The sequence below is a fragment of the Pseudophryne corroboree genome, chromosome 4, assembly GCF_028390025.1.
Source record: "Pseudophryne corroboree isolate aPseCor3 chromosome 4, aPseCor3.hap2, whole genome shotgun sequence".
Taxonomy (NCBI): domain Eukaryota; kingdom Metazoa; phylum Chordata; class Amphibia; order Anura; family Myobatrachidae; genus Pseudophryne; species Pseudophryne corroboree.
Genome location: NC_086447.1, coordinates 379632120 through 379659226, shown reverse-complemented (window position 1 = coordinate 379659226; position 27107 = coordinate 379632120). Strand labels below are relative to the sequence as shown.

The 27107-nt window shown below is 44.3% G+C and overlaps 1 protein-coding gene across 5 annotated transcripts in view; it reads right to left on the bottom strand.

The window, feature by feature from the left end:
* Positions 1-27107, bottom strand: part of ARHGEF10 (Rho guanine nucleotide exchange factor 10) — a 318961-nt gene that overhangs the window by 252899 nt on the left and 38955 nt on the right. Inside the window, exon 1 of one of the 5 annotated variants that reach the window (XM_063916672.1) lies at positions 14882-14900. The exons of the other annotated variants lie outside the window; for them this stretch is intronic. The gene's annotated coding sequence lies outside the window, so the exon portion shown is untranslated. Of the gene's footprint in view, positions 1-14881; positions 14901-27107 lie in introns of those variants that run through there. 5 annotated transcript variants of the gene reach the window in all.

Genomic DNA, 27107 nt, shown 5'->3' with positions numbered 1-27107 from the left:
TCCCTCTCCAAGACCCCTTACCACAGGGGGTAAGCCCGCCCTGTGGTGCACAACCAATCGTTTACCCATGAGCTGTGCATGCTCTGGTCTCATGCACACCTAACATTGTTCCCTATGGACAGTGGGGAGTGGTCGGTCTCCTTGGACTCTCCCATCTGGGAGAGTCAGGACACTCCCCGGTGCCATTCAGTCTGGCTGGGGGGAAGTTTTTCCCTCCTAAACTGACTTCCAGAAACCTGCCCGGGACCCCTCTCACTGCCTGCAGCCTGGATTTGGGCTCCAGAGCTGGGCAGCCTGGCTCCCCGGTCCAGGTTTCTTGGCACTACGGCTGATCTCCATGGAGCTCCAAGAAACCACTCAGCTAGTTTCATAGCTAAGCTGCTTCTCTCTCTCCCTGTGCCTCTTGGAATTGTGAGGCTGGATGGGAAAACATTCCGTTTTTGGGGAAAAGGTCTGGGAGAATCCATCAGCCTGCACAGCTATGGATTCCCCCCTCCTGGGACACACAATCAAGTAAGTGCAATTTATCCTTAAATACATTACATTTTAAATCACACTGTACATTTCCCTTTAAATATACACTGAGCCTGTGCCTTGCACAGACTCTACATACTCAGGCACTGCAGTGCCTTACAACACACTGTATGTCATTATTTTTCACAATGTTTCGGTCTGTAACTACTGTGTACTAGCCCTGCAGCCTGGCTGCTAGGGCTCTCTGTGTGCTGGAGGTATGGGGCTGGCTTCCCCCACCCTCCAGCCTGTCTGCCTGCCACTGGGGTCCAGGGAGCTGGCTCTCCCTGTCCCCCCAGTGTGGCACTACTTTTGTGGCCCCGCCGCACGCAGCGGCGCACCCCCCTGTACTGAAGCCCGGCGGCCAGGGACACTTGTCCCGGCCGCCGTGACTCTGCCTCTGTTGCAGCGCTGAGGCGCCGGGAGCGTAGCTCCCGGACCCCAGCGCTCATCAGCCTGCTTGCCAACCTAATTTCCCCCACACCGCTAGGGAGCCGGCTAGCCCGGTCCCCCGTGAGCGGTGCTGACTTGTGGCCTCGCTGCAGCGTCCGGCGGGGAGCCGGGCTGCAGCGCACCCCCCTCGCCGGCTAGCAGCCCGGGACGTCCGTCCCGGCTGCTGCGGCTGGCCACCCGTGCTGGGCTGAGGTGCTGGGAGCAGAGCTCCCGGCCCCCAGCGGCGGCTCTCACAGAGAGCACTGCAGCGGGAGCCGAGCTCCCAGCCGCAGCGCTCACCCTTCTCCCCGGCGCGCACACTCCAGTGCGCCCGGGGCTACACTGACCGCTGCCGGGAGCGGAGCTCCCGGACTCCGGCGGTCAGCGGCTGCCTCCTCTCCCCCGGCGTGCACACACTGCTGAGCGCGCCGGGGGCTGTCCTCACTGCCGTGGTCTCCGGAGGGGTCCGGGACCACGGCACATCTTAAAATACAAATATTTTTACACAGTGCAATACATTTTTCAAATCTGGCGCCAAGCGCCCTTTGTCCCTCCAAATGGCGCCGGGCACTAGGGGTTAACCCCTTCAGTGCCAAAGCGGCCATTTGCCTCGTGGCTGGGGCTCTCCGGCCACAACCAGATATAGTACCTAATCTTTCTTTTAAGAGTGCCCAGTCTCCTGCGGAGCCCGTCTATTCCCCATGGTCCTTACGGAGTTCCCAGCATCCACTAGGACGTCAGAGAAAATGAGAATAGAGAAACTGAAAGAATAGGCAGCTGTGAAGAATATAAAAGAAAACACACAGAGACAGTGAGAAACTACAGACAGAAGAAAACGGAAACAGAAGAACATTTAAGTAAAAGAGAGAGAAAGAAACAAATTGAAGCAGAAAGGAAACTTAAAGGAAGTGAAAGAGTAGCAAAATACAGGAGGACAACTGAACGGAAAAACAAACAATGCAGTTACCCCAACAAGTAGCACTGCCTCTCCACCATACAAAAACACATGTCTACGTTAGGAAAAATCACAGCTAACGTATAGCTTGGGTTTACTACGATATGCCGGCTTTGAGTGCCTCCCATAAAGCTTGTGCTTCCATAGAGACACAGAATTTGACAGCAGATAAGAACCACTTGGCCCATCTAGTCTGCCCCTTTTTTAAACCTTTTGGTAACCTCAACCCTATTTGATCCTTACTTTGATCCTTTCCAAACTCACCCAGGAAAAAGAAGGCTGTCAACAAAAGGTTGTATGATGCATTTGTTAAGTGCTTACCGGCAGAACCATTTTAGGTCAACAGCAACAAGTAAATGTATTTATTTATTTATTAACAGTTTCTTATATAGCACAGCATATTCCATTGCGCTTTACAATTAGAACAACAGTAATAAAACAAAACTGGGTAAAAAGAGACAGACGTAGGAAGGCCCTGATCGCAAGCTTACAATCTATAGAGTAATGAACTCATGCCGTAATTAGCTTTTATGAAACGGATGACATCAGTCACCTGGTTCCTGGGTGCAAAGACGTTTTAACTGTTAGAGATGGTGGTAAGATGACAAAATCACATGTAAGGTATTTGCTGTTTTCACTTAAAGAAGCACATGGAATCTTTAGTGAAGAAAATGGCAAAGTGATTTGAAAAAGTGAGAGTTTGCTGAATTGATGGCTAAGCATGTTTTTCTGAACAAAGTTCCGCACAACGTTTGCCTGCGCCGATGTCATGAGGACTTTATCAGTGCCATAAATTATCTTCACAAAGCAGCCTGCACAAATGCCAGAATACATGAATGACCTGCCTGCATCTTTATATATATATATATATGACCAAGCACAGAATGCTAGTTTGGAAAATGTGCAAAATGTCAAGGTTTGATAGCAGTTAGACTTGAAGAGGTATTTTCTGATTCAGTAGAATATAGTGTGAAATGATTTTGTATAGCAAGAAAGTAATGGATGGCTTATGAAGGGACAGGAAGAGAGAAGCCTACAGGACCTCCAAGATCATTCCTCACTGTAGGACCTATATTTATAGAGCATTGTTATATCAAGAGGAACAGTCAAGGAGCTACCAAGACAACAAAGCATCATTGGCATTAGCTCCACAAGCAGCAATGATGCAGGTGGATTTTTCTGAAAATTATACCTGTGTTAGTCAGGATGAAATCCAGAATGCTCACTAGAACTAGAGTCAAGTGAGTATCTTTACTGCCGTACTTTGGCATTCAGGAAATATGCATTCTTTTGTTTCGGCATCTGGTGTTTTTGATCACTCCAAAAATATAGACAGACTTCTTAAAGAACAACCAACAGATGTTATAGAAGTTAAAATTTGGTCTGATGGTCCTGCTTCTCAATTCAAAAACAGGTATTTTTCAGAAGATTTTAAAATTATGACCACAAAACACAACAGGAGAATAACATGGAAGTACTTTGCAATACCACATGGGAAGGGGCCAGTTAATGGAGTTGGTGGTGCCAACAAGTGCCATGTTTGGTCTCTTATTAAAAGTGGAAAATGTACCATAAACAATGCAATGGATTTTGCAATTGTAGTACGTTCAACTTCCAAGGTGACAGCTATGTCATAAAGAATACATATTCTTCAAAGAAGCAAGAAATATAAACTTTCTTCATTAGTTAGAAATTTCATAGCTGTTTATGCTATCAACAAAGTTCATAACTTGGAGCTCCTTAATGGTGAGGTAACTGAACATACGACAACATCAGAAGCCAAAAAAGCATGGGCTGGAGTAGAAAAAAACAGGGAAATGAGCTTGAGGTGGATGATTGGGTAGTGGTAAAATATGACAGTGAACTTTACTCAGGAATTGTAACCAGTAATATAAATAAGATATGGAGAAACCGGGATGATACTTTAACACCTCTATTGCTGAAGCTAATTTACTGCACGGCAAAAAACTGTCTTTTTAGCCTGATAGTATTATCGGGCTATTAAATTATAGCCTGTTTTTACTGTGCGGGCCTCTAGGGCTGCTTAGTGTGCCAATCCCTGATAAGTGCCGACGGTCAGGGCTAATTGTATAGCCCCCATGGGATCCATTAGCTTGATAGTGAAATGTGATTATGTAATGTGAGTTATCAACATTTTTCTTTATTTAAAGTTGTTTTCATACCCACAAAAACTTAGTTACACATTAATTAATTACACATTAAAATGCTTTTTAGACTATTAAGTTATGAGTAAAACTTAGGAGAACCTGGACTTTAGATAGAGCAGAATATCACGTTTTTTTAAAGGTCATACAAAACTTGGTTCTTTAAAATATAATGCGAGTTACCAGGAATAAAATGAAGGTTTTTTTGGGTTAGGTAATACAAAATTAGAAATTTCTGTACACAGTTTTTTTAAAGCATGACCTGTCTTATTATTTTCACATAAATTATTTTTGCTGCTGATAGCCTGCTTATACTTGCTACTGTCACTTTGTAACATGAGTTACCATGGAATGACCCTTAAGACTTATAGGGGGGGGGGGGGATTCAAATGTTTGAAAAGTCGGATGGGTGTCTGTTTTTTCCTGTCTATTAGATAGGAAAAAACAGACACCCAACTGACTTTTCAAACAATTGAATATCCCCCACTGGTTATTTTGTAATTTATTGGTTCCCCATGTCCTTTAAAAACATTGTGGTCACCTAAATCCAAAGCCATTAGTGTTTGTTGGGAGATTCTGGTTTTACAAACACTGTCTGCACCACAGAGAATCCATAACAAAATATGTTGTTGATTTAAGGAAATTCTCAGAGCACTGCCAATTTGGTGTGATCCTGCTGGCCTTGGCCTCACTGTTGATGGGGGCTACCCCATCCCCTATTCTGCCCTCACTTGATTGCCAGGCCAGCCCAGTATTTGGCTCACACACCAGCGCTGCCTCTCCAGTCTCCACTGAATTTGGTGCAATCGGGCGCCCAGTGCGATTGGACAGCTTACCCGCCCATAGTGACAGCCCTGTATTCATACATCCTCTCACGAATGTAGCAACCCCTTTTTCTGCCATTAGCAACCATGAAAAAGGTGTATGAAGCTGTGGTATGATTTGTTGATAGTCATTAGGTCGACATGATCTAATGACTACATGGATGAACGGTTGAAAAAAATCACCCCTGGTGGTCTAGTGGTCTCTTGCTTATTCCCGCTGCAGCCTAACCCTAACCTTCCCCTGCAGCCTAACATTATCCACATTTCAGATGTCAGCGCTGTTAATATGTTGACATTCTGAGAATGTCAACATGATGTATGTCAACAGTGTGGATGTCAACACGATAACGGTCGACCATGTGACTGGGTACCATTTCTCTCACTGTGGGTTTTGGGCAAGCAATAAAGAGATCTACATCATTTATTTCCAGGGGAAGAGTTAACACACATTTAAAAAGGAAATTATATGAACATTTCTGAACACCAAATATTATTGGATTTTTGCATAAAATGACAGGAAGAACAGAAACAAACCTGCTACATTCTGCCTGAACAAGCTATGAACTAGAACTCGCCAACTACGCGATGTAATGTGGAAAGTCTTTACACCCTTTCCTTAGGGAACCTCACCCAACCCAATCCTAGTTATATGAAGTACATAGTGCAAGCTCGTAGGATTTGCATGGTTTTTACTTGTCCAAAAAGGCAGAGAGATGAAAAAAAACCATGATATTTCCATGACCTAATTAGTAAGCACAGACGGCACACACCGTACATTCTAATTGCACATTCACATTATATATAGCTTTCATTTAGAAGCATTACAGTATTTCCTCATCATAAGTCTGATGTATATCTGAATGAGCTGAAAAAAAAAAAAAAAAAAGTCAAAGACACATAGGGCCATATGCAATTGCAGTCGAATTGCAGCAAATGTCAAAAAACGGGGCATTTTCGACACAAAAAAATGATTCGACAATGCAATACAGTACTTTGACAAAAAAAACGTCCATTTCAAATTCGACTTTTTGCAATTCGACAGTTGTCAAATTCGACATGCCTGCAATGGTAAAAATGCGGCTTTTCGACAAAAGTATATTCAATTGAAGAATGTCGATTCGACAACAGTGCTTTTCGACAGTAATTTCATCAGTTTCAGTCAGCCTCATTTTGCTGGCGGGATCTAATTTAAAAATGTAAAAAATATTTTTTATTGTGTTTTTTTTTTATTGCTAATAGCATATCTATTTATATTAGAAGGGATTATCTACTTGGGTTTGTCTATTAGGAGCCACAAGTACTATTTCATATATTTTTTAAAAGAATATATATATTTTATTTTACTGACTAAAATAATCAGAGCAGGTTTTTCAGTGGGAAGGGGTGGGAATGGATTAAAAATGAAGAAAAAAAAATGCGTGGGGTCCCCCCTCCTGAGCATAACCAGCCTTGGGCTCTTTGAGCCGGTCCTGGTTGTAAAAATACGGGGGGGGGGGGAATGACAGGGGATCCCCCGTATTTTCACAACCAGCACCAGGCTCTGCGTCCGGTCCTGGTGCAAAAAATACGGGGGACATAGCACTATGCTGCTCCATTGTATTCAATGGTGCAAATTTTGCGGTCAGCGGTTGACCGCGAGTAACCTCACCGCTGACCGCAAATTTCCCACCATTGAATATAATGGAGCGGCATAGTGCTATGCGCCGCCTGACAGCTCAGACGCGCACAGCCAAACAGGAGAGTGCCACGACGTGGCGCTCCCTGATTGGCTGAAGGGACCCTCTGTGACAGGAGTCACGGGGGGTCTCAGCAGTCGGGGAAAGGGGTCCCATGTGTAAACATGGGACCCATTTCAGTGCGTGGTTCGGGTAAATGCGAAGTACGTGGATTACAAGGAAAAGAGGACAGATGCTACACAGGATTTTTGTGAGTATAATTTTATTTACAGGTACCCCATGGATTCTACTGGTGAACAGGACCGACTCTTCGTGTCAACATAGGTAAGTATGTGTGTGTCGCGTGCATGTATGTAATAAAGTTTTACTATCATGGTGTGTGTGTGTACTGTTTTTACTTGGGTATTTTTTTTGCAGTAGAACTACAGGTACCAGCAGGCCCGTTTCCCCCCGCATGCTGGTACTTGTGGTTCTCCAAGTACCATCTTGTGGGGGAGGCTTGCTGGGACTTGTAGTTCTGCTACAAAAAACAATATTCTTTATTTTGTCACTTGGCTATCAGCCTCCCATCCGCAGCTCTTGGATGGGCGGGGACAGCCTCGGGCTTCACCCCTGGCCCTTGGGTGACTGGAGGGGGGGACCCCTTGATTTAAGGGGTCCCCACTCCTCCAGGGTACCCCGGCCAGGGGTGACTAGTTGGGGATTTAATGCCACGGCTGCAAGGACCGATATAAAAGTGTCCCCTGGCTGTGGCATTATCTCTCCAGCTAGTGGAGCCCGGTGCTGGTGTGAAAAATACGGGGGACCCCTACGTCTTTTGCCCCCCCTATTTTTTGCACCAGGACCGGACGCAGAGCCCAGTTCTGGTTGTGAAAATACGGGGGATCCCCTGTCATTTTCCCCCCAGTATTTTTACAACCAGGACCGGCTCAAAGAGCCCGAGGCTGGTTATGCTTAGGAGGGGGGACCCCACGCATTTTTTTTCTTGATTTTTTTAAACCGTTTTGTGCCGTCCATGAAGTCGAATCCAGGACGCACACTATTGTCAATTGTTCCGTTTTTCGACAGCGGGACTGTCGAATCCGTTTTTTATTGAATATGTCTAATTCGGGTCCCGGTGGGAGGGTGTCTGACTGTCGAATTGTGTTGAATTTAAAAACGGTCGAACTCCAGCCGGGATTCGACCGCAATTGCATATACCCCATTGTATTAAACGCTTGTGTCAAATATAGATGATTTTATATTTCTTTGTTTTGGTTTTTTTACTACCTTCCCTAAGCAAGTTTCTCTCAAAAAGAGAAGTATGTGTATATTGTCCAATGCAACTTTTATTTAGTACATGTGGAGGATTTCTGTGACCCTTCCATTTCAAAAATGTATGATAGGAAAAAGGTCTTATGGACAGATAATAAAATAAAGAATACGGTCACTGTCCATTGTACACTGACCCTGTGGCTGGCATAAATCACTTCTTTGTAGAGTCTGATAGCAACTAACAAGGGTGGTATTTTATCTGTGTGAGTCTGTTCTGTAATATATAAGGGATGCACATGATGAAACACTCAGCACAACATTTTAGCAGTATTTTGAAGCATAATTACTATTCAGTATAAATTGATCTGCAGGTTTCCAGCACAAAACAAAAATCATAAGCACACCAATAGCACTAACTGGCAAGTGGGGATCTGCCTGCTTTAGGTAATAAACATCGGCAATGATAACATTCCATATTTGCTGACATTTTACATTTGTTTGTAGGGAGATCTTGTCCAAGCATGTATTGTGCAAAACTGTCTTGGTGGACCTTAGAGCAGTATAATCCCAAGTCATGTCAAGTTTACATAATATGCCTAAAAATAAATTTTGCATTTTAAATACTCTAATTTAATATACAATAAAATCTATTATGAGAAAGGAGAAGAAAAAAAAACACTCCATATAGCAAATAATAAGAATTTACTTACCGATAATTCTATTTCTCGGAGTCCGTAGTGGATGCTGGGGTTCCTGAAAGGACCATGGGGAATAGCGGCTCCGCAGGAGACAGGGCACAAAAAGTAAAGCTTTTCCAGATCAGGTGGTGTGCACTGGCTCCTCCCCCTATGACCCTCCTCCAGACTCCAGTTAGGTACTGTGCCCGGACGAGCGTACACAATAAGGGAGGATTTTGAATCCCGGGTAAGACTCATACCAGCCACACCAATCACACCGTACAACTTGTGATCTAAACCCAGTTAACAGTATGATAACAGAAGAGCCTCTGAAAGATGGCTCCCTAAACAATAACCCGAATTAGTTAACAATAACTATGTACAAGTATTGCAGACAATCCGCACTTGGGATGGGCGCCCAGCATCCACTACGGACTCCGAGAAATAGAATTATCGGTAAGTAAATTCTTATTTTCTCTATCGTCCTAGTGGATGCTGGGGTTCCTGAAAGGACCATGGGGATTATACCAAAGCTCCCAAACGGGCGGGAGAGTGCGGATGACTCTGCAGCACCGAATGAGAGAACTCCAGGTCCTCCTTTGCCAGGGTATCAAATTTGTAGAATTTTACAAACGTGTTCTCCCCTGACCACGTAGCTGCTCGGCAGAGTTGTAATGCCGAGACCCCTCGGGCAGCCGCCCAAGATGAGCCCACCTTCCTTGTGGAATGGGCCTTAACAGATTTAGGCTGTGGCAGGCCTGCCACAGAATGTGCAAGTTGAATTGTGTTACAAATCCAACGAGCAATCGACTGCTTAGAAGCAGGCGCACCCAACTTGTTGGGTGCATACAGTATAAACAGCGAGTCAGATTTTCTGACTCCAGCCGTCCTTGAAATGTATATTTTTAAAGCTCTGACAACGTCCAACAACTTGGAGTCCTCCAAGTCGCTTGTAGCCGCAGGCACTACAATAGGCTGGTTCAGGTGAAACGCTGATACCACCTTAGGGAGAAAATGCGGACGCGTCAGCAGCTCTGCCCTATCCGAATGGAAAATTAAATAAGGGCTTTTATAAGATAAAGCCGCCAGTTCAGATACTCTCCTGGCGGACGCCAGGGCCAGTAACATAGTCACTTTCCATGTGAGATATTTCAAATCCACATTTTTTAGTGGTTCAAACCAATGGGATTTGAGGAAATCTAAAACTACATTTAGATCCCACGGTGCCACCGGAGGCACCACAGGAGGCTGTATATGCAGTACTCCTTTGACAAAAGTCTGGACCTCAGGAACTGAGGCCAATTCTTTTTGGAAGAATATTGACAGGGCCGAAATTTGAACCTTAATAGATCCCAATTTGAGACCCATAGACAATCCTGATTGCAGGAAATGTAGGAAACGACCCAGTTGAAATTCCTCCGTCGGAGCACTCCGATCCTCGCACCACGCAACATATTTCCGCCAAATGCGGTGATAATGCTTCGCGGTGACTTCCTTTCTTGCCTTAATCAAGGTAGGAATGACTTCTTCTGGAATGCCTTTTCCTTTTAGGATCTGGCGTTCAACCGCCATGCCGTCAAACGCAGCCGCGGTAAGTCTTGGAATAGACACGGTCCCTGCTGAAGCAGGTCCTGTCTTAGAGGTAGAGGCCACGGATCGTCCGTGACCATCTCTTGAAGTTCCGGGTACCAAGACCTTCTTGGCCAATCCGGAGCCACTAGTATCGTTCTTACTCCGCTTTGCCGTATGATTCTCAATACCTTTGGTATGAGAGGCACAGGAGGAAACACATACACCGACTGGTACACCCAAGGTGTTACCAGCGCGTCCACAGCTATTGCCTGCGGATCTCTTGACCTGGCGCAATACCTGTCCAGTTTTTTGTTGAGGCGAGACGCCATCATGTCCACCATTGGTCTTTCCCAACGGTTTATTAGCATGTGGAAAACTTCTGGATGAAGTCCCCACTCTCCCGGGTGAAGATCGTGTCTGCTGAGGAAGTCTGCTTCCCAGTTGTCCACTCCCGGGATGAACACTGCTGACAGTGCTATCACGTGATTCTCCGCCCAGCGAAGGATCCTGGCAGCTTCTGCCATTGCACTCCTGCTTCTTGTGCCGCCCTGTCTGTTTACATGGGCGACTGCCGTGATGTTGTCCGACTGGATCAACACCGGTCTTCCTTGAAGCAGAGGTTCCGCCTGGCTTAGAGCATTGTAGATTGCTCTTAGTTCCAGAATGTTTATGTGAAGAGACTTTTCCAGGCTCGACCACACTCCCTGGAAGTTTCTTCCTTGTGTGACTGCTCCCCAGCCTCTCAGGCTGGCGTCCGTGGTCACCAGGATCCAATCCTGTATGCCGAATCTGCGGCCCTCCAATAGATGAGCCCTCTGCAACCACCACAGAAGAGATACCCTTGTCCTTGGAGACAGGGTTATCCGCAGGTGCATCTGAAGATGCGTGCATTGATGTACAGACACCTTTCCTGGTTTTAGGAGATTCCTGACCAGGTCGGATAACTCCTTGGCTTTTTCCTCGGGAAGAAAAACCTTTTTCTGAACCGTGTCCAGAATCATCCCTAGGAACAGCAGACGAGTTGTCGGCATTAATTTGGATTTTGGAATATTCAGAATCCATCCGTGCTGCTTTAGCACCTCTTGAGATATTGCTAATCCCATCTCTAGCTGTTCTCTGGACCTTGCACTTATTAGGAGATCGTCCGAGTATGGGATAATTAATACGCCTTTTCTTCGAAGAAGAATCATCATCTCGGCCATTACCTTTGTAAAGACCCGAGGTGCCGTGGACAAACCAAACGGCAGCGTCTGAAACTGATAGTGACAGTTTTGTACAACGAACCTGAGGTACCCCTGGTGTGAGGGGTAAATTGGAACGTGGAGATACGCATCCTTGATGTCCAAGGATACCATAAAGTCCCCTTCTTCCAGGTTCGCTATCACTGCTCTGAGTGACTCCATCTTGAACTTGAACTTCTTTATGTACAGGTTCAAGGACTTCAGATTTAGAATAGGCCTTACCGAGCCATCCGGCTTCGGTACCACAAATAGAGTGGAATAATACCCCTTCCCTTGTTGTAGAAGAGGTACCTTGACTATCACCTGCTGAGAGTACAGCTTGTGAATGGCTTCCAAAACCGTCTCCCTTTCGGAAGGGGATGTTGGTAAAGCAGACTTCAGGAAACGGCGAGGTGGATCTGTCTCTAATTCCAACCTGTACCCCTGAGATATTATCTGCAGGATCCAGGGATCTACCTGCGAGTGAGCCCACTGCGCGCTGTAATTTTCGAGACGACCTCCCACCGTCCCCGAGTCCGCTTGAGAAGCCCCAGCGTCATGCTGAGGCTTTTGTAGAAGCCGGGGAGGGCTTCTGTTCCTGGGAAGGAGCTGCCTGTTGCTGTTTCTTCCCTCGACCTCTGCCTCGTGGCAGATATGAATAGCCCTTTGCTCTCTTATTTTTAAAGGAACGAAAGGGCTGCGGTTGAAAAGTCGGTGCCTTTTTCTGTTGGGGAGTGACTTGAGGTAGAAAGGTGGATTTCCCGGCTGTAGCCGTGGCCACCAAATCTGATAGACCGACTCCAAATAACTCCTCCCCTTTATACGGCAAAACTTCCATATGCCGTTTTGAATCCGCATCGCCTGTCCACTGTCGCGTCCATAAAGCTCTTCTGGCCGAAATGGACATAGCACTTACCCGTGATGCCAGTGTGCAGATATCCCTCTGTGCATCACGCATATAAAGAAATGCATCCTTTATTTGTTCTAACGACAGTAAAATATTGTCCCTGTCCAGGGTATCAATATTTTCAATCAGGGACTCTGACCAAACTACCCCAGCACTGCACATCCAGGCAGTCGCTATAGCTGGTCGTAGTATAACACCTGCATGTGTGTATATACTTTTTTGGATATTTTCCATCCTCCTATCTGATGGATCTTTAAGTGCGGCCGTCTCAGGAGAAGGTAACGCCACTTGTTTTGATAAGCGTGTTAGCGCCTTGTCCACCCTAGGAGGTGTTTCCCAGCGCTCCCTAACCTCTGGCGGGAAAGGGTATAATGCCAATAATTTCTTTGAAATTATCAGCTTTTTATCAGGGGCAACCCACGCTTCATCACACACGTCATTTAATTCTTCTGATTCAGGAAAAACTATAGGTAGTTTTTTCACACCCCACATAATACCCTGTTTAGTGGTACCTGTAGTATCAGCTAAATGTAACGCCTCCTTCATTGCCAAAATCATATAACGTGTGGCCCTACTGGAAAATACGGTTGATTCGTCACCACTGGAATCAGTGCCTGTGTCTGGGTCTGTGTCGACCGACTGAGGCAAAGGGCGTTTTACAGCCCCTGACGGTGTTTGAGGCGCCTGGACAGGCACTAATTGATTGTCCGGCCGCCTCATGTCGTCAAACGACTGCTTTAGCGCGTTGACACTATCCCGTAATTCCATAAATAAAGGCATCCATTCTGGTGTCGACCCCCTAGGAGGTGACATCCCCATATTTGGCAATTGCTCCGCCTCCACACCAATATCGTCCTCATACATGTCGACACACACGTACCGACACACAGCAGACACACAGGGAATGCTCTAAACGAAGACAGGACCCACTAGCCCTTTGGGGAGACAGAGGGAGAGTCTGCCAGCACACACCAAAAAGCGCTATATATGACAGGGATAGCCTTATAATAAGTGCTCCCTTATAGCTGCTTTATATATATCAAGATATTGCCATTAAATTTGCCCCCCCTCTCTGTTTTACCCTGTTTCTGTAGTGCAGTGCAGGGGAGAGACCTGGGAGCCGTCCTGACCAGCGGAGCTGTGATAGGAAATGGCGCCGTGTGCTGAGGAGATAGGCCCCGCCCCTTTTTCGGCGGGCTCGTCTCCCGCTATTTTGTGAATACAGGCAGGGGTTAAATATCTCCATATAGCCTCTGGGGGCTATATGTGAGGTATTTTTAGCCTTTATATAGGTTTACATTTGCCTCCCAGGGCGCCCCCCCCCAGCGCCCTGCACCCTCAGTGACTGCGTGTGAAGTGTGCTGAGAGGAAAATGGCGCACAGCTGCAGTGCTGTGCGCTACCTTTAGAAGACTGCAGGAGTCTTCAGCCGCCGATTCTGGACCTCTTCTTACTTCAGCATCTGCAAGGGGGCCGGCGGCGCGGCTCCGGTGACCATCCAGGCTGTACCTGTGATCGTCCCTCTGGAGCTGATGTCCAGTAGCCAAGAAGCCAATCCATCCTGCACGCAGGTGAGTTCACTTCTTCTCCCCTCTGTCCCTCGTTGCAGTGATCCTGTTGCCAGCAGGAATCACTGTAAAATAAAAAACCTAAGCTAAACTTTCTCTAAGCAGCTCTTTATGAGAGCCACCTAGAATTGCACCCTTCTCGGCCGGGCACAAAAATCTAACTGGAGTCTGGAGGAGGGTCATAGGGGGAGGAGCCAGTGCACACCACCTGATCTGGAAAAGCTTTACTTTTTGTGCCCTGTCTCCTGCGGAGCCGCTATTCCCCATGGTCCTTTCAGGAACCCCAGCATCCACTAGGACGATAGAGAAAAAGGGTTAACATGTGTAAATTGCCAGCTCAAACTGCAATGCTCACAAGTGGTGAACAAGGGCTGACAATAGCTCAACAAAGTCTGTCTGGGATGCGCTTAAGATACTGGCTGTCAGGATCAAGACGCCGGAATTCCGACACCTGTCAGAATGGTGATGCCGTAATCCTGACAGCCAGCATCCCAACTGTAAGTATAGCAGGGGGGTTAGGGCCCAGGAAGTTAGGTTTTGTCGTCACCTGGGGGGGTTAGGATTAGGCACTAAGGGGGGAGGGTTAGGCTGCGGGGAAGGGAGGGTTAGGTTTAGGTACCACTCAGGGAGCTTAGGGTTAGGCTGTGGGAAGGGAGGATTAGGGTTAAGGGATAGGGGAGAGGGGATAACATACTTATCTCTCCCTTGCCAGGATTTCAAAGATCAGGATGCCAGCATGGGTATTGTGACCACTGGAATCCTGTCCGCTGGTCATACATACTGAACCCGTCTGTCCATGGGTGGTCTTCAGTATGCCGACTGTCGGGATCCCGGCGCCGGAATCCCGACAGCCGGCATACCGACACATTTTCTCCCTCGTGGGGGTCCATGACCCCCCTGGAGGGAGAATAAAATTGCGTGTGGCACGCGTAGCACGCCACCGTGCCCGCAGCATGGCGAGCGCAGCAAGCCCGCAAGGGGCTCATTTGCGCTCACCGCGCTGTCGGTATGCCGCCGGTTGGGCTCCCGGCGCCGATATGCTGGTCGCCGGGAGCCCGGCCGCCGGCATACAACACTACACCCCTGTGCATAGCTCACAATATAATGATGGACACTTACCTTTGCACTATGGAAATGGAGCAACATTAATTGTGGTCCAACATTGCCAACAGAGGAAGCCCATAACTAAACAAACTTTAACTCATAGGTTCTCAAAACAGGTCCTGAGAACCCCAAACAGTTCAGGTTTTCCAGGACTTTTAAAATGTGTCTATGAGTAATGAATACACCTGTGCACCTCTAGGTGACCTGGAAAACGTGAACTGTTCCTGAGGACAGACTTTGAGAGACGCTGCTTTAACTTTACAGTCCAGAGCATTAGAAATGTTGAGAAGTACACGCACAATTAAATTATTATTACCTGCTTTTGGTCAATACAAATAGGTATCCAGGAATACATATTTCAAACCGGTGTCATGATTGCTGCCTAATCAGAATAGCTATGGAAATAATTTGTTAAGGCAGTGGTTGCCAAAATGCGGTCCTCAAGGCACTCCAACAGTCCAGGTTTTAGGGATAACCCTGCTTGTGCACAGATGGTATAATAAAACTGACTGAGATATTAATTAAGTCAGCTATACCTAAGCACGGATATCCTTAAAACCTGGACTGTTGGGGTGTCTTGAGGAAAGCGTTTGGGAACCACTATGTTACGGTTATATATGTTTGTCACTTTACCCTGATTAATAGTAAGATGTCCAGTTACTACAGGAGATCAAGCAACCATTTGTATGGCTCAGTTAAGAGTTTCAAAGACCCTAAACCACTTTTTTAGATTTCAGTTAATCCATTCTATTATAGGAAACATTAGTGATACAATATGTTTATGAAAACACTGGATAACATGTCAATGACATATATATGAAACTAAAAAAATGAGGAGTCTCCACTAGGTATTAGTATACTAATTTAGTATAACATAATAATGTCTCTTATTTATACGTGTGTGTATATATATTAATAAAAATGATACCATGTTTAGTGGCAGCAATGCATAGCTCTGAGATATTCCAGAAAGGAGTAATGCTGTATTTTGTTCAGGGTTTCACAAACTTGGTCCTCAAGGTACCCTAACGGTCCAGGTTTTAAGGTTATCCATGCTAGTGCACAGATAGTATACACAGACTGACTGAGGTACAATTGAGTTACCTGTGCCTAAGTATGGATATTCTTTAAACATGGACTGTTAATGTGCCTTGAGGACTGAGTTTGGGAACCACTGCATAACTTAAACCAGGGATGGGAAACCTTCGGCCCTCCAGCTGTTGTTGAACTACACATACCAGCATGCCTTGCTACAGTTTTGCTATTCAGCCATGCAAAAACTGTTGCAGGGCATGCTGGGATGTGTAGTTCAACAACAGCAGGAGGACCAAAGGTTCCCCATCCCTGACTTAAATAGAGTAATAAGGGCCCGATTCAGAGATGCACACAGGTGCATGCGCAGCTGTGATTTTGTCTTGAAGTAGACTTGCGAAAATATGCTCATGACTCAGCATCTATCTTGTGCAGAGATGCCCACTGCCCGTGTCTTATCTGGATACACACTATAATACCACTTTTCCAGTAAAAACCCAGGTCCTGTTTACACTGAACCCGTGTCTGCCCTGCATGGCACTCACAGACAATCTCTTGAGGTGGGTCTCTCTATAAACAACCAATCAGCAACTTTTAAGCATAACCCAGGTTGGATAACCTGAGTCACGGCGTTTACACTGCATCCTTACTTGGGTTCAACCCCGATAGCTACCAGGGTCAGATACCTGGGTTATTTTTCAAGGACCCTTTTACACTGAGCCATGATCCGGGTACACCCTGCAATATCCCAGGTTATTGCGGCAGTGGAAAAGGGGTATAAGATTATCTGTCCAATCTTTCTAGTCGTAATAAAAATCTGGTAATATATGGGAGCAAATTGCAATTGACCATTTGCTCACAAACACTGAAAAACAGACAAAAATTGACGTTCAGATGAATTGTTTAGATCCATTTGATATAACCAATTTATCAGAATGACCACTTTTGCCCATTTTCCAACTTTTGGGAGCAAATGGTTGATTGTCATTTGCTTCCATACAGTACACTGCCACATTTTCACTCCAGCCAGAAATATTTCACCTGCCTCACACGTACATCGGTTGGACCATCTCTGAGAAACCCTATGCTATCTCAGACAGAGCATGTCTTCTACGACTCAGACCTCTACTAGTGAACGACCAGAAATTGGCCTAGACACTCCTGCATTTTTTCTTGCCCCAGTTACCTCCCCCAAATGCCGACTACCTGATACTATCCTCCCTGCATCCTCAGTCGCTAATCACTCACTGCGTGTGAGCAGTGCGGCCATGGCGCATGTGCAGTGGCAGAACATCGCTCCACTGTGCCCAACATCAACATTGTGGACAGCTCTGAATCAGTTGTACAACAATATAGCATACCAACACACTAGTTTCACTTATGTCACAGGTGGAGTCTGGGCAAATAGAAACTGAAAAAGGTTCAAAATCGAGTTGTGGAATGAGTTGTGGATGGGCAGTTTCTGAGGATCAGCTACTGATAAATGATCCCAACCTTGTAGTGTTTTCCCAGGTGGCAGATTATTGGAAAGAATATAGGAGTGTAGTGCTCCTACAACTGCGGATTAAGATGTTTTATTTTAAGAATGCACTTTTGTATTCACATTATGGATAGCAATTTTAATTTCAATGTGGGTTGTGACTTTCTGTTTTTATGTTTTTAAAGAATTCCCATATCAGATAGCCGTGGTTTTTATACTACCATATTTATGTAAGATATTGGCCTTGGTTACACAAATTCTGATATTATTAAGTTGCAAGGGCAATTTGGCCTAAACTCTAAAGGTGCATACACACTGGGCGTTTTTGCCCAGGGTATATGCACAGCGATGATCGCTTACATCGCTGGGCTGAAAATCGCTCAGTGCTTACACGCCAAGCTATTTTCCCCCCTGCCCAGCGATGTCAGCCGGGGTGAACAGCTTTCCATAGCAGGACGCTATGGAAATCCATCCATCCCGCCGTTCATCTGCTGGTGATACAAGTAGATGAACGGCGGCTACCGGCGATGAAGCGGGAGCGCGCATCAGCGCTCATCGCCAGAGCATACACACTGGGCGGTTTTGAGCAGAAAGCAGCTCAAAACACCAAAAGTGAGCTGCTTTCAGCTCAAAATCGCCCAGTGTGTATGGGCCTTTATACTAATCTTTGTGGTCTCACATCTTAGCAGTGAATAACCTTCCAGGCCGATAGGTCAAGCATTCCTTACTGGGTCTTGTCATGGCAATGAACTATACACACCATAATTAATAGGACATCAAGGTTACAACAAAGAGCTTCATGCCATCCTCCCGCTCTCCCCCAGATAATTCAATAGTAAATAAAGCAGTTCTGCTGTATCAGGGCAGAGGTAGGGTTTGTTATGACAGCTGTGATGTGCGACATGACAAATACCACCTGTCCTAGCTTAAATTTGGAATAACATTATATAGGCCAGAAATTTTATACCGTGTACTTACCATACCATCACTTTAAATAGTAATGCTCATGGATTACACAGGTTATGTGGCTGATTACAACCAGGGGAAATGCAGGCTTGAAGTCAGTCAGCCACAGAACCTGTGCAATTCATTAGTGTCCCGCTTTAAAGGGATAGATGTGTACTATCTCTCTGGATATTCACTTACAATTAAATAAAAACAAACAAGTTTTTGTTTTGGTTAGAATTACTGTAGCTTAATTTGTTTATTTTTATTTACCACAAATGTTGTCATATTTGCAACAGTGACACCGATAGAAGGTAAGAATAACTATTACTGGTGTAGCAAGTTAAAGATCAGCACCACAGCAGTAAACAGAAATCATTTCATATGGGTCTTCTGACAGCAGGTAAGATTGGCCAACGCATGAAATCTTGCACACTAAAAGCAAACAAACAAACCTTTTCTTACATTCCACTGCTAAGTGATCTGTGTCAAACTAATCCTATTTTGTTTCATATGCTTATAGAGAGATGCATCAGCAATTACAATTTATTGTTTTGCAGATCCTGTAATTTATTTCCCAATATATTGTTACCCCAATCCATCTGACTTGCCTATACATTAGATATATTTCAGTGATTTACAGATAATTTTCAGTTAAACAGATCTGACAATCTTTAAAGTCTCATCAGTTTACTAAAAACTGTCTGCAGATCTCCTGATTGTTGCCCATATACTAGCAATCTAAAGACCAATTTATCTCTGAAATTAAAAATGTTGAAAACCCTGATTTAACAATTGATTTGTGGCAGAAATCTGCTATCTGTGAACCCCATACATTACAGATTTACAGACACAATTATTATTATTATTATCAGTTATTTATATAGCGCACACATATTACGCAGCGCTTTACAGAGACTATTTGCCCATTCACATCGGTCCCTGCCTCAGTGGAGCTTACAATCTATGGCCCTCATTCCGAGTTGATCACTAGCTGCCGTTGTTCGCAGCACAGCTACCAGGCTAAAAATCGGCACTTCTGCGCATGCGTATGGTGCGCACTGCGCACACACTACGTACTTTCACAAAAGCCGATGCAGTTTTACACAAGCTCTAGCGACGCTTTTCAGTCACACTGCTGGCCGCAGAGTGATTGACAGGAAGTGGGTGTTTCTGGGTGGTAACTGACCGTTTTCGGGGAGTGTGTGTAAAAACGCAGGTGTGCCAGATAAAAATGCAGGAGTGGCTGGGGAAACATAGGCGTGGCTTGCCGAACGCAGGGCGTGTTTGTGACGTCAAAACAGGAACTAAACAGACTGAAGTGATCGCTAGCTAGGAGTAGGTCTCGAGCTACTCATAAACTGCACAATCTTTTTTGGTAGCAGCGCTGGGATCCTTTCGTTCGCACTTCTGCTAAGCTAAAATACACTCCCAGAGGGTGGCGGCTTAGCATTTGCACGGCTGCTAAAAGCAGCTAGCGAGCGATCAACTCGGAATGAGGGCCTATATTCCCTACCACATGCATATGAGCACACATTCATACTAGGGTTAATTTGTGTTGGGATTCAATTGACCTACTACCAGTATATTCTTGGATTGTGGGAGGAAACCGGAGTACCCGGAGGAAACCCACGCAAGTACGGGGAGAATATTCAAACTCTGCACAGTTAGAGCCATGGTGGGAATCGAACCCATGACTTTAGTGCTGTGAGGCAGTAATGCTAACCATTACACCATCCGTACTGCCCCAATCATCTACAATTGCCCCAGTCGATTGCTGATGTATGGGCCCCTTTAGTCAAATGCCACATAGAAACATCTTTGTACTATCACAAAAAAAAGTTTTTTGTTTTTGATTATTATTATTATTATTATTATTATTATTATTATTTCTGACCTGCCAGATAAATAATGCATGCAGGCTAATACCCTTCAGTAGCTGCATGGTTGACCATCTATCCTTCAAAGAGGGCTTCAGATTACCCTTAACTTCATTACTGAATTTAAAACAACACATTTAACCAAAGAAAGACACCTATCCCTAATAAAGTATTCACAGTGCTTCACTTTTTCCACATTTTGTTATGTTACAACCTTATTCCAAAATGGAATAAATTCATTTTTCCCCTCAAAATTCTACACACAATACCCCATAATGACGATGTGAAAAAAGTTTTTTTGAGATTTTTTCAAATTTATTAAAAATAAAAAACTAAGAAATCACATGTAAATAAGTATTTACAGCCTTTGCCATGAAGCTCGAAATTGAGCTCAGATGCATCCTGTTTCCACTGATCATCCTTGAGATGTTCCTACAGCTTAATTGGAGTCCACCTGTGGTAAATTCAGTTGATTGGACATGATTTGGAAAGGCACAAACCTTCCAGAAGGACAACCATCTCTGCAGCAATCCACCAATCAGGCCTGAATGGTAGAGTGGCCAGACGGAAGCCACTCCTTAGTAAAAAGCACATGGCAGCCCGCCTGGAGTTTGCTAAAATGCACCTGAAGGAGTTTCAGACAATGAGAAACAAAATTCTATAGTCTGATGAGACAAAGATTGAACTCTCTGGCGTGAATGCCAGGCGTCATGTTTGGAGGAAACCAGGCAACGCTCATCACCAGGCCAATACCATCTCTACAGTGAAGCATGGTGGTGGCAGCATCATGCTGTGGGGATGTTTTTAAGCGGCAGGAACTGGGAGACTAGTCAAGATAGAGGGAAAGATGAATACAGCAATGTACAGAGACACCCTGGATGAAAACCTGTACCAGAGTGCGCCTGACCTCAGACTGGGGCAACGGTTCATCTTTCAGCAGGACAACGACCCTAAGCACACAGCCAAGATATCAAAGAAGTGGCTTCAAGACAACGCTGCGAATATCCTTGAGTGGCCCAGCCAGAACCCAAACTTGAATGCGATTGAACATCTCTGGAGAGATCTGAAATGGTTGTGCACCAACGCTTCCCATCCAACCTGAGGGAGCTTGAAAGGTGCTGCAAAGTGGAATGGACGAAACTGCCCAAAGATAGTTGTGTCAAGCTTGTGCTATCATATTCAAAAAAGACTTGAGGCTGTAATTGCTGCCAAAGGTGCATCAACAAAGTATTGAGCAAAAACTTTGAATACTTATGTATATGTGATTATTTATTTTTAATACATTTGCAAAAATCTCAAAAAAACTTTTTTTGGCATTGTCATTATGTGGTATTGTGTGTAGAATTTTGAGCGAAAAAATAAATTTATTCCATTTTGGAATAATGCTGAAAAATAAGAAAATGTGGAAAAAGTGAAGCGATGTGAATACTTTCCATATGCACTGTAATATATGAGCAGGCATTTTATACAAGTGTCACTAGCTATAACAAACAAATCTGATAATAAACCAGTAATAAAGGGTTTGTGACTTACATGTAGCCATCTATTGCCCATCACCTATACAGTACGCCTTATCTTAAGGTGTTCCCTGTTCTGTGGGATAGACAGAGGTGTCACAATGGTGGATGCAGGGGATGCAGGCAATTTTATTATTATAGAGTTAACTTGCCCCCATTTCTACTTATGTACAATATGTAGTGCTGGCTGTGTCTGTTATATGCAATTGTACAGGCCTTGCAGTTTCCATTACCTAGCAACCATGTAATAACATAGTAACTAAGGTTGAAAAAAGACAATTGTCCATCGAGTTCAACCTATTTGTGGTCTCCTATGCAGTCTTATTATAGGACTAGTTATTTTTAAGTTAGGACTAGTTAAATGAACTATAATGCGTGCCTACGCACCATAACCCTGAATGAATATCTTTATACAATAGGAATTTACCTAATCCATTCTTAAAAGGTGTTGACTGAGTCCGCAGTTACTACTCTCTCAGGCAGGGAATTCCAAACACGTATTGTCCTTACTGTAAAAAAACCTTTTCGCCTCAATGTGCGGAAACTCCTCTCCTCTAACCTAAGCGAGTGACCACGTGTTCTCTGTGCTGATCTTATAGAAAACAGGTCCCTCCCAAGCGCTGGGCATTGACCCCTTATATATTTGTAGATGTTGATCATGTCCCCTCTTAGTCTCCTCTTTTCCAATGTAAACATGCCTAGCCTTGCAAGCCTTTCCTCGTATTCAAGCGTCCCCATGCCCTTGATTAGTTTGGTCGCCCGCCTCTGAACCTTTTCTAGCTCCAGGATATCCTTTTTGTAATATGGTGCCCAAAATTGCACACAGTATTCAAGATGTGGCCTCACTAGTGATTTATATAATGGGATTATAATACTCTCGTCCCTTGCATCAATTACCCGTTTTATGCATGCTAATATCTTATTAGCCTTCTTTGCTGTATTCCTACTTTGGGTACTGCTGCTTAATTTGTTATCTATGTGAACCCCTAAGTCTTTTTACAGTACAGAATCCCCTAATATTACCCCATTTAGTATGTAGGTGTCATTTTTGATCTTGCCCCCACAGTGCATTACCTTACACTTGTCTGTGTTGAATCTCATTCTCCATTTTGCTGCCCATGCTTCCAGTTTAGTTAAGTCGTTCTGAAGAGACTCAGCATCCCCCTCCGTATTTATAACCTTACACAATTTGGTATCGTCTGCGAAAATTTACACCATGCTCTCTAGACCTACTGTTAGGTCGTTGATGAAAATGTTGAACAAAAGTGGTCCAAGTACAGACCCTTGTGGCACACGACTTAGTACTTTAGTCCAATTTGAAAATTAACCATTGACCACAACGCGCTGCTCCCTATTATCTAACCAATTACTGACCCAAGTGCATATTGGGAGTCATTCCGAGTTGTTTGCTCGCTAGCAGATTTTAGCAGCATTGCACACGCTAGGCCGCCGCCCTCTGGGAGTGTATCTTAGCTTAGCAGAATTGCGAACGAAAGATTAGCAGAATTGCGAATAGAAAATTCTTAGCAGTTTCTGAGTAGCTCGAGACCTACTCCTACACTGCGATCAGCTCAGCCCGTTTCGTTCCTGGTTTGACGTCACAAACATGCCCTGCGTTCGTCCAGCCACTCTCCAGTTTCTCCAGACACTCCCGCGTTTTATCCTGGCACGCCTGCGTTTTTCCGCACACTCCCAGAAAACGGTCAGTTTCCACCCAGAAACACCCACTTCCTGTCAATCACACTCCGATCACTTCAACGATGGAAATTCTTAGTTCGGACGTGGATAAATCTACTAAGTTTTGAGCTAAAATACTTAGCGCATGCGCACTGCATACCATGTGCATGCGCATTTTCACCTTAATCGCTCCGTTGCGAAAATCAGCAACGAGCGAACAACTCGGAATGACCCCATTGTTCTCCCTAGCCCTATTTCTTGTAGCTTATAGAAAAGACGCATGTGTGGTACAATGTTGAAAGCTTATCTATGTAGCAGGTTTGGACATTCTTCTGTAAAGTCTAATACCTTGCCCATATTATATGCTAGATGAGGTAAAACAATAGTATTGAATAGGTGTATAAGGTGGTATCACAGATAGCACATAATATTGAGTAAATTAATGATGAACTATAAAGGCAGAAGTGGTTTAAAAGAGTAGAGAGACCATATGCAGGCTCCATGTGGGCCACCTCCTCTCTGGCAGCACCGTAGACTATGGCTTTGTGCCAGAGTCTACTGCAAATGCGCCTATCTTTGGGAACATGGTGTCCATGCCATGTTCCTGGTGAGTTCTCTATTGTTAAAGCAGGAATCACTGGGAAAATGACCACCATGCCATTTTTACAGAGATTATCTGCTACTCTGCAGCGCTGGCTGACATGGGATTCCGGAGAGGTAAGTATGGATTCAGGGTGTGCAGTGTGGGGCCCCCTGGACCTAGTGGCCCATGTACACTGCACTACCTGAACCCATTATAGAAATGCTAATGACATGTATAAGACAGTTGCCTATACATATATTGGGAGTATATACATCGGTGGCTAGTTCGCGCACACAGTGGCATGACAGCCGGTTAGCTACTTCATGTGAGATATGGATTTCACCATTTGTGAAAGAGGAATAAATATTTACATCTTGCATTACTGATTAGCACGCACGTATGAACTGCATATTTTACTTAATCACTGCCAAAACAAGATAGTAGGGGAGATGTCTGAAGGGGATCCGGTCAGGATTAGGTTAGGCTGCGGGGGTGAGAGGGTTAGGGTTAGGCTGCGAGGGGGGGGGGAGTTAGGGGGAGGTAAGTGTACCTTCTCCTGTTGGGAATCATCGGGATGTCGCAGTCGGTATTCTGACCGCCGGCAAATCATACCCAACCCATCTGAATCCTTGGAGAGAGATAAAATGGAGAAGTTGCCTAAAGCAACAAATCAACATCTATTATTTCTCACACTGTTCTAGATAAATGACTGAGACAAGCTGCTTTGTGCAACTTCACTTATTTCTCTCCACGGCTTCAAACATTCCCCCCTCCCAGTGAATGGAGCAAATGGTGCAGTCTGAAACTTTTTAATAAGACAATCAGATAAGCAGCTAGAAGGAATACGTAGTACATTAGTGCTTACATTACAGACAACAGGTTATAAATTCTTTAGATGCCCATTTCCTTAGAAGCCAAAACAAGATGATGTAATTCTAGCTTCCCACATACAACAGAATGCTTACATCTATGCAGTGCAGAAAATCTCTATTATAGGAGAGGAGAGAAATTCACAGCAACAAACTTATTATGTGTTCTGCTGACCAAAATTATGGAACAAGAGCTTTTCTTTACAATTGAAGTTATTTTCCACAGAAACAAATTAGCCAACAAACAACTCGGCATAGTATTTATATCAGATGGCAGCTTCAGTCCAAAACTAATAAGAAAACATATAGGACCAGTGCGACTTTAACATTTGCACTAAACCCAGGCATTTCACCAGAAAATAACCACGGTTTCACCTTGAAATTGTGACTAAAGATTATGGTTTAATAAAAATACATTATACACAGAGTAACTGCAATACATAGTAAGTGAAAGAGCACAGCTTTCTTAAAGACTTGCTATTTGAAGACCTTTGTACAAGATGATGATCATCTTTTTGTTATAAGCACCTTCCAAATATACACTAGTTATCACTACAGTCACCAGGTCCAGCAGGTAAAGTGCAGCTGTAGGAACGGATCCTGGAACAACTTGCATGATCGACAGCTGAACATTTTTTACTGATGGTAAATCAATGGGGAAAACTTACTGTATATGAGGCCCAACCGATATCCATGGATGCCTGTGTTTGAATGGTGGGATGGCTGGGGCTGAATCAAGATACTTTGTAAAACATTTTGGAGTAAATGTAATAGGGTCTGAGTTACCTGGTTTCGCCTTGTAAATGCTTTAAAATATGGCACTCTCGCCCGAAGTCCCGCACCTCCAGCAACTCGGACCTTATTACATTTACCCCTTGGGACAGGATGTATCAGTGTCAAAAATGTGATCAAACCACCAAAAATGCAATTTACAGAGGTTTAACCGCTTTTCATATATGCACCGAGTTCTGAAAAACAAAACTTTCTGGAGCTTGAACTCGATAGGCAATGACATCTCTAGATGGCATTGCCTAATAGAAGCTTATGTGCTTCTCTTCACAATGTTTCCTAAGAGCTGAGAGAGCCAACGGCCGCGCATGTGCAGATGGACTCCCAGGTCATAAATCCGGTAGTCCTTATATCGCAAAGGACAGATCTTTATGGAGATTTTACTTGCAATTATTCAAGTATACAGCTTTACCAAAAGATGCAATCCTTGTATCAGTGGCTGGATGCATTGCATGCAAAATGTGATGGTTGATGCATCCTGCTCTTGATCTGCAATATGTTTTCTCTGAAAGCATTACACTGCTATCTATAAACAGATATGCTGATACTACATCTGTCATTATGACATTACTGATATTCCTTGCAACCTAAAGCTGAAAGTGTATTTGAGATCTTCCTCTAGAAAGGCTACATTTATGGTTCTACACCAATAATAAATCCATCCCATAGGTTGTTAGCTTGCGAGCAGGGCCCACTTTCTGTCTGTTATTGTCTACTCTTGTTTTATTATGGTTCTATTACTGTTTTGTTCCCAATTGTAAAGTGCTACGGAATATACTGTTGATAATGTATATAATTACATATAAATAAATACTATCCAGGTAAACACAAATGGACTTTTGGTATTTTTATAAAGTGATGCTACAGTAGGTTCTGCAAGTCCTCTGAACAGCAGCACTGCTCCTTAGGTATACCAGGTATACCACTGCAACATCACTCACATGTAGATAGAATCTGAAGAAGTGATGGACATGGCTACTATATGCACATTGTTAGAATGGCATTTAGTTGGATACTATACTTCAATAAATACTGCATAGCATATAGAAGATATGAGAGTTTTATGTTAGAATAACAACATACAGGTCCATAAATATTGGGACAACGACAATTCTCATATTTTGGGCTCTATACACCACCACAATGATTTTTTAATGAAACAAACAAGATGTAACTGCAGACTTTCCGCTTTAATTTGAGGGTATTTACATCCAAATCTGGTGAACGGTGTAGGAATTACAAAGGTTTCTATATGTGCCTCCCACTTTTTAAGGGACCAATACTTTGTTGCAAATCCTTTGCAGTCAATTACAGCCTGAAGTCTGGAACGCATAGACATCACCAGACGCTGGGTTTCATCCCTGGTGATGCTCTGCCGGGCCTCTACTGCAAATGTCTTCAGTTTCTGCTTGTTCTTGGGGCATTTTCCCTTCAGTTTTGTCTTCATCAAGTGAAATGCATGCTCAATC